General features: G+C 36.8%; 1 long non-coding RNA gene across 1 annotated transcript; it reads left to right on the forward strand.

Annotated features, from left to right (window-relative positions):
• Positions 1-498: 498 nt before the first annotated feature.
• On the forward strand, positions 499-9,347 carry LOC134495005 (uncharacterized). The gene is made up of 3 exons (XR_010067739.1): positions 499-748; positions 4,612-4,724; positions 9,226-9,347. It is a non-coding gene; the product is annotated as an uncharacterized LOC134495005 (long non-coding RNA).
• The last annotated feature ends 863 nt before the right edge of the window (positions 9,348-10,210 follow it).

The raw sequence follows: 10,210 nt of genomic DNA on the forward strand, positions 1-10,210 counted from the left end.
CATTAATATGATAATTCCCTGTATGGTTACTAGCATTCCATTCTGTCACTTTAAAAATTACATTTCATTGGTGCCTTTTGATATACCTCTGATTGTCAGTTTCTGTAGCTGAAGAAAGCATTTGTTTCAGAGATTACAATGGATCTCCTATACTTTTATAAAATTGAGGTTTTTTTTCCCTTATGTAATTATGAAAATTGAGAATGTTTTTTTCCCCTGAAATTTTTATTAGGACTTCCTTGAGTCAAACAATACTACATTACAGACTGGTCCCTGATTTCTGACTGTACAGTAAGCTGAAAAATGCCTATTACATGGCGATAACCCCAAAGTTAACAATGACAGTTCCTACTAAGGCAATGACTTGAACCTGGTAAAGCAGATTAAGGGCAGTAACCAATGTATGCATGTTACTCTAAGTTCTTCAAGCAGAAAACAATACCCTAATCAAAGAACTACCAAGGAGAAAACCACACCTGCATCAACACTGGTGGGGCAAGCTACCGCATATAAACAAGGAGCAAACCTCATATCACTAGCACTGATAATGTTACCTGGTCAGGTAATGAAACATCTGCAAGCAAGCAACCAAGGTCAGAGAGTACCAAAGACTCCACACTCATATCATACTGTGATTAATCTTATAGCTCTGTCAGAGTGTTGGACTGAGAAGACTTATTAGCAACCACATGGAGCCAGTGGAAGAACTGTATGGAGTGAGAAAAGAAGAGAATCATGGGTACCTGTGGTAAGTTACAAACTAGGTTTTCAAGAGTTGTGTTGCCCTTTCATACGCTGCGCCCTTCTGTTCCTGTTAGATAGAGAACACTTTTAAACAATTATCTGGGTAGAATCTGGAATACCTAGGAGTAGAAGGCTTGCCTTCTCTTATGTGTCCCCCCTCAGAGAATTACCTACAACTTAGGGGAACATTTTAGAAGACTGTATAGAACAGGAAAGTGACAATGATTTTTCTTCCCATGTGAAAGAAGATCTGCTGGATTAAAAGCCATCTCATGAATGGAAGGTGTCAGGTATAGTGGTTATACTAGGACTGGAGAGACTTGGATTCAAGTTTAGCTGCAGCCACGCTTTGAAAATTAGGGCCAGTCACTATCTCTTAATTGAGTCTATGTCAGGATTGAAAAATTGGAAGAAATCCATACTATGGGCACTACTTCGCCTGCCTGGTGGAAAAGTAGGCTATCAATCTACAAATAAATTAAAAAGAAGTTTTTCATTTGTGGAAGGGTGAGCCTGAATCATTAATCATTAATTTGTGGACTAACAGAAACAAAATAGGTTTTATAATCCATCTGTAAGAATGTTTGTTTTATTCATATGTAAGAATCATCTATATTAAAACGAACTGCTTAGAAAGGGCCTTTGCAATATAAGGCCCACAAGCCAGTGGTAAAACTTTCTGGTGATTTGTGATATTTTTAAAAAGATGCCCTTGAGTCAAGCTTGATTTCCTATGATTTAATGGACACATCCATGTAGTTTTCTTGGTGTAAGTGATTTGCCATTGCCTTTTCCTGAATGTGTATGTTTACTTCTCAGTCTAGCCTACCACACTGGAATTTCCTGCTAGTTATCTAAGCAACTATTAACAAAATAACTTGTGAATTTGTTCTGGTGTTGATAATAAATCTCTAGGTTGAACATAGAGTATCTTCCTTCATAGCATTTGTTCATACCTTCCTCAGTCACTACTTTGTATCTGATATCAGTTGATAGTTTTGATAGTTTTCAGATTTCCAATACAAAACAAAATAGATCCCAAATACAGTGTGTCGACTGTTATGGTACACATTTATAAAGAAAATAGTGAAAGATTCCTAGCATTTGATTACTCAATCATTTCATTTGAGCATTCCTGCCTGAAGTTTGCAACAATTGGTGGAAGTTTACATCCTGCTTTGCCAAAATGAACAATTATTTAGGACTATTATTGGCTCTGTAGTTGCACTACGAATTGCTGATTGCAGCAACTTTAGTAGTAAACTTGTGAAACAATATTCATAGTTGTCAGGAAAAGGTCATCTTATTTGCATTTGTTAGGAACCTGGGGGGCCATGTTGCATGTTTTTTCCCTTGGGATCCTTACAGTTATTGATTTGTCTACAGCCACAGGAAAAATTAATTAGAATTATATTTCACTTACTACCAGAGGCTGTATAATATAGAAATCATACATTAAAAGAAAATTAGCTACAACCAGCAAATGAAAACACCCACTTTTTTCCCCCAGAGTGTAACTTTTTTAGTAGACCTTCATTATAATAATCCTTTTGCTTGTTGGAACAAATCCTATTTACATATGTTTGGAGAGAAGATTTATTTTCTTTTATGTTTGCATTCAAAATTCATTTGTAGGGCACATTCTGTCTTAGTGTCCATACATGTGATGATTATTTCATTTTCACCACAGCGTGTTTGGCCATTAGAGGTTTATGCACAACTTCTTTACTTTTGTGTTCATTAGTCTCACTCTTTGTGAAGATGGCTAGTTTCTTCAGAACAAAGGAGATGAGAGTGTTAGAATATCCAGAATATCTGGATATTAAAATATCCAAATCTGGAGGTTAGGAAAGCTTTTACTTTTTTGAAAGAAAAAAAAAAAAGCAGCTAAAACAGACAAAAGGCCTAAGTCCAGCATTCTGTTCCCACAGTGTCAAATAGATGGCTGTGGAAAGCTCATAAGCAGAATCTAGGAGTGTGGAAGGGCCTCTGCAGTGGCTGTATTGATTGTTGTTGATGGGTGTTAGAATACCTCAGCTATGGGTTTTATGGTATGGCTTGTATATTGTTTTTTATACCTTTGATTTTGTATTGTTTTGTGTTTTTTATATGGTTTTTTAACTGTTGTGACAATCCCAAGGTCATTTATTTGAGATGAGTGGCTATATAAATTATATATATATATATAAAATTCTAGAGTGATGAATACTGCTATAATAGTTTAGCAGTTATAACATTTTGAAAGCCAACAGAAACATCATCATCATTGTTGCTGTTGCTGTTGTTGTTTCCCTGAGCTATGTACTTTTCTGTTGGGCATTTTTAAAAAAAAAAGGTCGACCAGTGCACCATTTCATAATTTTATGCCTCAAGTGACTGGAAAAAGGATGAAGTAGTGCAGCACTATTTTATTTTTATTTTTTAAAAACCCAATGGAAGAGTAGATAGCTCAGGGAAAGAAAAATAATAATTTAAAGGATTTTTTTTTTCTGGACTTTGAATGAGCATTGTTCTATATGCAAGGCAAATATTATAACCACTATGCTATTGTTGAGACTAGCTCTAAAAGACATTAGAGATCATGGCAATCCCTGAGTCAGCATTTCTGTCTCTGCAAATAGCCAATCTGGGGTTGACCTGAAGGAGAGTAACACACTGCAAGCAAACTGCAGCACCTGAGCAGGGCTGCAACTAAGGTCTTTGTCACCTGGGGCAAACATGGATTCTGCACCCATTTTGGCACCTTCCAGCACTCATTTTGGCACCCCCTCCAGCACAGCACCTGGGGCACATGACCTGCTCCTTCCCCCCCCCCCCCCCCATTGCAGCCCTGCACTTGAGGCAACCAAAGCAAGAAAACATTACTTTGAAAGTGCAGCAGGAAAACACATCCGGAGGTCACTGTCATGATGAGTGAGGGGGGCGAGGAGTGAGTACAGAGTACAGATCATCCATTCCTGCCATCCAAAAGTGGTTGTTGGTCCATACTAGTCATGGGGTAACCTGGCAGTGCAGATAAGCTCTTTGGTTCTCTTATTTTTAATCTTAACAGGTTGTTGTAACCTTCCAAAAATGTATCCAGAAATGGTCTGTAATTCCATGATTCCCTTTTTTAAAAAAAAATTGGAATAACATTTGCCAGTATCCTCAATATAAAGGATGATCTTAGGCAAATTTTTGTTAGAAAAGTGTTTTATTTAAATTCCTTAATAGTACTCAAACAGATATCATCCAGACTATTATTGAGCAAAAGCTTTTGAATTTGAATAGTTTCATAATTAGAAATTATCATTTGAATGCCTGTTATGAGTTGAAAGCAGCTGAACTGACCTTACCAGAAAAAAAAGGTGAAAGGTCCCCTGTGCAAGCATCGAGTCATGTCTGACACTTTTGGGGGACGCCGCTTTCATGATGTTTTCTTGGCAGACTATATCAGGGTGGTTTGCCATTGCCTTCCCCAGTCGTCACCTTCCCCAGCAAGCTGGGTACTCATTTTACTGACCTTGAAAGGATGGAAGGTTGAGTCGACCTGAGCCTGCTACCTGAGAATCCAGCTTCTGCTGGGATCGAATTCAGGTCGTGGGGAGACTTTCAGTTGCAATACTGCCGCCTACCACTCTGTGCCACACGAGGCCCTAACCTTACCAGAGGTAGGCTCTATTTTGATATCAAAGCTCCTGTTTCCAACTCAAACCAGAACCTGCAAATTCTAGAATGATTGGAATAGCTCCAAGACACACCATTTCAAATTCAGTTGGTTTCATGCTAGAAACCTTCCAAATTTGAAATATTTTACTCACACTCCATGCTAGATCAGGCTTATTAATTTTCCAATAAGATGCTTTATGCTTTTCTCTAATTTCATAGGTCCATAGGAGTTTCACCAAGAAACATGGAACATAGAATGCAGCCTACTGTAGGATATGGAAAAACAAATTATGGGGCTATGAGCACTCAATGAGAAACTGGAATCAAATATGGTAAGCCCCTGCTAAACCAAAGATACCCTGATGGCCTATATGATCCTGCTTGCATTACCTTGGGAAATATGGCCTATTCTTATTGCATACTTTTGTGAACTTTTAACACTTCAAATGGATTAGTGTATTTTATTCTGATTACATCCATATTATTCTCTGTGATAAGATTAGGTTTTTAGTCATTTAAAAGAAATGTTTGGCTTATATCCACTGGATTCAGGCATGCAATAAATGGAAAAATGTAGACTGCAGTTCTTCATATGGTGCATATGTGACATATGTTAGCAATTAATCAAACTACAGTCACCTCTCATTAACAGCAAAGCTAAGACAAAAAGTGTAGCAGAAGCCAATGATAAAAGAATTGAGTGTATAGTATGTAGAGAGAGGAAAAGGTATTCTAAGTTGTGCTATCTTAACAGCTCTCAGTAAGGAAGCAGCAATAAGTGAAACTGCTTTATGCAACTTCTGAAAACATTTACAAGTATACTAAGGTAAACTGCATGCTAAATGTTTAGAAGTAAATTGAGTAGATAATGCAATTGGAATCATCAAAATATTTATTGTATTTTTAAAATACATCTTGCTCTTTGGGTGCTTGTCTACCACTTAGGATAGCTAATACATAAAACAAAAAATACAATAACCTCCTTACACAAATAAACAATATCATAAAATGGATAGTTACAGTAGAAAAATAGTTATTTCATGAAACAAATGCCTATTTAACTAAGAAATAATGTGGTAAAATTTGCAGTCGTTGAACCTTCCAAGACAAAGCACGCCAAATTTAGAAGTGGGCATAATGAAAGCCCCTTTGCTTAACCATATGAACCATGACCCCATCACAGCTGAGACTTAAGGACTTTCCATTGGAGTTTAAGACAAATAGCTAGTTAATATGTAGATGCATTCTTTAAGATACTCTGGACTGAGCCAGTTAGTGCATGTGGTGTGCAATGTCTAAGACCTTTTCACAAAGAATTCATATTTCTTTTGCTGCAGTCCTTTTTACTGTCTCCATTTTTTCCCAAAGATCAGCTCTTGACAGTAGCAAAAAACAATATATTTCACATTTACAACCTCTTACCACCCTTATATCCTTCACTTTTCAGTCTTTTAACATAAACAATTAATCATTCTTTTAGATTTCTTGTCTTTCTTTTGCCACATGTATGTATGAACAGGCTTATGCTTAAAACACACATTGAAAAGAAACAGACGTTTTTCTAAACAGGTACTCATCAGTACCCACCATTATCATTCATTTATTCTAGTCTCATTTTTTCTATTCCTTCTCAAATCATTCTCATCCTTCCATTCATGCCACCCAATAAAGTCCTTGGCCCCCCATCCCTGCATTGCATTGATTCAGAAAGTTGCACAATTTTTCCCCAAACCCATCTCTGTGTTTTCCATTATCACTGCTCACTGGAGCATAACATGTAACTGTCACCAGCCTGTGGATTCCACCTTTTTATACACATCCACAACCTAGATGGTACCAACTCCTACTTTCTGACATACATTTTCGCTCTTTCATTCATCATTTCATTTCCCTCAATGTATTTATTATGTATTTAATGCCATTCCATAAGATCAGACTGTCTTCAATCATATTCCATTTTTTTTCCTTTTAGTTTCACAAACACACAGCATATTTATTTTTCTTTCTGTCATTTAATTAGTTAATTCATACACTTTACCTTTACATACCTTTACCTTTGCTTTACAGGCCAAGTCTCAATCTTCAATATGCCACAAGTCTCACCAAATTGCCCCTTAGATATTGATCTTCACTGCCCATCATGGTTTGGTCCATCAAGGCTTTCATATAATGCTTTTTAGTGATCTAGAGAATGAGAGGTTACCTGCCTAGTTGTACCTGTGCCACATGCAGCATTCCCTGCTAAAGGTAAGGACAGTATTGATCAGTTTTGGCACATTTTGTCCAGTTTGCCTAAAGTGCAACCAAAGCCCTGCTTTACCCCAAGCATTCTAGCAAGCTATGATCTCTGCTATGAACTACCAAGAAGAGAATTTGTTTCTGTATTCCACATTATATATTGTCTTCCTTTGCTGAGAGGAAAATGGCAGTTGCTTTTTCTGTGGCAATTCCAGCTTTAGGTAGATCATAGTTATTAGCCAGGTTCAATTGTGATAACTGAAAGAGCTAAAATGGATTCAGTCAAAGTCCTTCCAAGTCCCTTATCCCTGTTTCCCACAGCAGCCAACAAACCCATAAGCAGAACAGGGGAATCATAGTCCTCTTCAAATGTGTCCAGGAATGAATCTTCATGCCCATGATATGATTCTGGAAGTTGCTTTCTGAATAAATCCCAAGGGAGGTGCATAGGGCTAAAAGCCATGGGGCTAAAGGGATGTTCTCTTCCCTCCCCTCTCTCCCCGTCACAGAATATGAATTCCATGAAGCATGAAAAAAGCATCTGAATCCAAAGAAGAGCAGGGAATGGGTATTTTTAACTACCTCAACAACAGCCTGTACACTTTAACAGAAAAATACTACTGTTTTTGTATCTGATCAAATAAACCAGTGAAGGCTGCTTACTCCCCACTGGTCTGAATTTGGTCCATTTCCCAAGAAAACATATAAAACCATGTTTAAATTTCATTGCATTAAACTGATTTCAGACTCTTTTCCTTTGTCAAGCATATAAATAACATCAGAACATTTTTATTGTGAATGTCTAAAGCAAATGAACATATTCTACAAATATGTTGTAGAAGAATTAAAAAAGGGGTAGAGAAAAATGAGATTCTACATCAGTGAGACTTAAGAGACATCTATAATGCTCACACAAAGTGAAACAAAGCCAAGGTTTTCAATGTAATGGATCAAAAGGGAGCTCTTTCTCTCCCTCCTGTCCAATATTTCTAGGCTGGGAAGTGTTTGGATTCAGCGCAAGTTCAGCCAACAAAGTATCAACCTAGGTCTGGGCCATTTGGGCTACTTTCTATCAAGTTACCTTTCAGTCTTGTACCTTCTTATTTGGGAATTAACTTAGTGAAGATTCCTTCCTGGTAGCCATACATCAGGTGGCACTGGCAGGACCTATATTCTTCCCTACACAACAACAACAAAAAAAAGCACAGAGCAAGTTTTCAAATTTTGCCAGTAACTTTTCAAGTTTACCATATCTTCCAAATTAAGTCAAATGAGCAGGAACCTTTTGTAATCATTCATCTTTGTTCCACTTCCTCCTTTCTTAAAAAATCTCCCCAAAACTCTGAAAGGTGTAAACACTATTTGAGATGAACGTGCTTTACTTGAGATAGTACTTGAGAAAGCCATTTTTTTAAGATTATAAAGCCACCCAGATGGATCTTTTTTTTTTTTACAATCTATGTATCGTCAAAGTAATTTCCTGGATTACAGCATTTTTTTTTATATGATGGGAGACTGGAAAAGCATTCTCCCTCACCAGTGATCTAGTGTGAGGCCATAATATGTCCTCATGCAAGTAGATACACACAGACAGAATGAAAGAAGGATAGATGAGATACTTTTGGAAAAAAGCCAAGCAATCACTGCATGATTTGGTATACCTTTTATATTTAATACAAATATATACTTCAAAACATATTGTTCTCATGTGACTGTGCTGCAGTCTCTGACATGGGACAGGTTCACTGGGTGGGTGGTGAAAGGAAGTCCTATAATTCCACAGCATAAGGACCAGTGTGTGGTCCAATCCCAAGCAATATATTTATTCTTAAATGTTTAATCCCACCATTATATGTGAATAAATTAGCTACCAGCATTTTAATTAGTTGAAGTAAAATTATTGACTTTTTTGCACTACATTCTAATTATCTCACTGAGCAAGAGAACAGCAAGGCCAAACAGGTTTTAACCTGTGGAAACTCCCTGGGGAATTTAATGGGGAATTCCTAAAAATTTTCCTTCCTAAATGATCAATAAGTATTTGACTAAATTGAGAGCCTGAAAAGGAAACAGGGAGAAATGGGAATACCTCTTTACTTTGGAAAAATTTAAAACTTTAGAACCAGATAGATTGCATCCTAGGGTACTGAAGCAACTACTTATGGTTTGGCCATATCTTTATCTCTGAGAAGTCCTGAATCATTTGGTAAAGTGCCAGAAAATTGGGAAAATATACTGTATATGGGAATAGTCAGTTTCAAAAAGAATGTGAACCAGCAGTGAGACATTACTGCAAAGAAAACAAATACATCTTTAGAATACATCAACAAAAGTATAATTTCCAAATCACTGAAACTAATCATTCCACTCAATTCTACTTTGGTTGGAGTTTGTCTCAAATACTGTGTTCAGTTCTCAGCAATTTTGGAGAGGGTCAAGAAAGGTGGTTAAGGGACTAGAAATTAAGATCACTGAAGAGAGACTGAAAGAGCTAAGTATGTTTAGCCTTAAAAAAAGATGACTGAGTGGAGAAATAATAGCACTCTTCAACTACAGAAAATATGAAATATGGAAGAAATCATGTTCTCGTTTCAGAATGCAGGACACAGAATAATGGATTTAAATTATAAGACACAAATTCCACCATAATATTGAGGTTTCCTAAACTTCCTAATAGTAAGAGCTAGATAATCATCCATTTACTTTAATCTTGATTCTTGCACTGAACAGGGGATTGGACTCAGTGGCCTAACTGGCTGCCTCTTCCAACTTTTGTTATTTTATGACTATATGCTTCTCTGCAGTAAAATCCTTGTACTGGTGAAAGCTTAAGAAACAAAAGTGAAGATGAATGCCCACGGATGAGGAATCTTTTATGTCCAGGGCTTGTGGTCTGTTTGTGTTCCTGGTTGAAAACATTCTGGCCTACATTTTCAGCAAGTGCAAGCCTGTAGTTGCCCTTGAAGAATAAGTCAAAGGATTGGAGCAGTGAATGGCCAGCTGATAAGAAAGGATCTTTTATTGGTTCCCATAAAGGAGATCCTATAGCAGAAACAAATATTGAAAACAACGTCCCATAAGGAAAATAGTGAAATAAAGAATTAAGATTAGTTGACAACAGAAATAGCAAGAATTAAGGGACATAGAGACTGTTCTACACCACTGGAACTAAGAAACAGTTTTCAGGTCTTCAAAGATGCAGACGTTGAATCTTCAAAGCAAGAAAAAAAGAAACTGTCAAGCAGGAAGCAGGATGCTGAATCCCTGAATTCCCCAGAAATATGTATGGCTCCCACTCTCCAAATGGGACTAGAGTAGTTGTGGAACCCCTGTCATGTTTTGTTTTGTTTTTTAATATTGTTGTTGTTTTCTCCAGACAGCTACATTTTGTTACATTTTAAATTGTGTTTTAAATATATATTTGATATTTTGTAAGCGGCCAAGAGTCTTTTTTGAGTTGAGTGGGCTTAACAAAGCAAATCAATTCAAATCAATAAATAAATAAATAAATAATTTCCAAATCACTGGAACTAATCTTCCCATTCTATTCAGTTTTGGTCAAACAAAGGAAAGAGTTGTG

The sequence above is a fragment of the Candoia aspera genome, chromosome 3 (assembly GCF_035149785.1).
Source record: "Candoia aspera isolate rCanAsp1 chromosome 3, rCanAsp1.hap2, whole genome shotgun sequence".
Lineage (NCBI taxonomy): Eukaryota > Metazoa > Chordata > Lepidosauria > Squamata > Boidae > Candoia > Candoia aspera.